At 27.6% G+C, this 1491-nt stretch overlaps 1 protein-coding gene across 3 annotated transcripts in view; it reads right to left on the bottom strand.

Annotated features, from left to right (window-relative positions):
- LOC107710919 (protein kinase C zeta type-like) overlaps positions 1 to 1491 on the bottom strand; it is a 117258-nt gene that overhangs the window by 29168 nt on the left and 86599 nt on the right. The gene's annotated exons all lie outside the window — the stretch shown is intronic.

A 1491-nucleotide genomic window follows, 5' to 3' on the forward strand; every position in this document is an offset into this window, starting at 1 on the left:
AAATTATATAATAAATAAAAAGAAAACAGATAGAATAGAAAGAGAATAGTGTTAGAGGCCTTTTTTGCTTTTGTTAATCAGAAGAAGTCAGAAAGTCAGAATTATAATTGTATAATAAATAAAAAGAAAAGAAATAGATAGAATACAAAAAGAACAGAAAAGCTAGTGTTAGTTTTTTTTTAAGAAAACAAGCAGTTAGTAAATGAATAGAGTGCAAATCTAAAAGGGGCAAGTTTTTTTAAAGAATAGAATTAGAATAGAAAGTGCTAGAGTTAGAGGGTCAAATAAAGATGGAAGAGATGTGTTTTTAGCCGATTCTTAAAGATGGCTAAGGATTCAGCTGCTCGGATTGAGTTGGGCAGCTCATTCCACCATATATATATATATAAATAAACACACATACATGTATATATTTAAGAAATATATGTAATATATATTTATATATAATATAAATCATATGTGAAAATGAATATATGTATACATATAAATATTTCATAAATATATACATGTATTCATGTGTATTTATATGTACAAATAAATTATGTAAACACAAACTTTTATTTTGGATGTGATTAATCGCGATTACAAAGATAAAAAGATATTAAAAAAACAAAGATAAAAAGAAAAAAGGTGTTCTAAGTAGGAAAAATTAAAGGTGACATTTCCGATCAGGTTTCACGGGATGCCAGATTGGCATGCCGTGGTAACTAGGAATTTCACAAGCTTCAGTCTGGATCCATAACTTACAAAGACCTGAGAAGAGATGATGCCAACCCCTCAGAGGACCTCAGATGATGCCAACCCTCAAACAACATACAAAACTACCAAATTTTGCTACAAGTTTGATCGCAACATATAATCATTGTAGTGCAGTCAAACGATTAATCGCGATTAATCGCATACAAAATAAAAGTTTTTGTTTGCATAATATATGTGTGTGTTCTGTGTATATTTATTATATAAATACACGCACATACAGTATATATTTTGAAAATATTTACATGTATTTACATGTTTATGTTTATATTCATAAAATTAATATTATAAATAAATATATTTCATATATAAACATAACATATTTTCCTGAAATATATACATGCATGTGTGTGTATTTATATCTACATAATAAATATACAAAGTACCCACACATATATTATGTAAACAAACTTTTATTTTGGATGCGATTAATCGCGATTAATCGTATACATATATATTATGTAAACAAAACTTTTATTTTGGATGTGATTAATCGTTTGACAGCACTAAATCATTGCTGTTAATAGTGCTCACCGTCTGTTTGATTACATGTCATTAACTAACTGCATGATTTTTACTGTACATTTCTGCCATATGGACATCAATTTGAGATTTGATCAATTTGAGAACCACTGATAAACTACTACTAAATATAATGTAGAAACTTTAATTTTCTGTAAAGCTGCTTTGCAACGGTTTGCATTGTGAAAAGCGCTATACAAATAAACTTGAATT

Source organism: Sinocyclocheilus rhinocerous, unplaced genomic scaffold, assembly GCF_001515625.1.
Source record: "Sinocyclocheilus rhinocerous isolate Xijiao unplaced genomic scaffold, SAMN03320098_v1.1 scaffold327, whole genome shotgun sequence".
Taxonomy (NCBI): Eukaryota; Metazoa; Chordata; class Actinopteri; order Cypriniformes; family Cyprinidae; genus Sinocyclocheilus; species Sinocyclocheilus rhinocerous.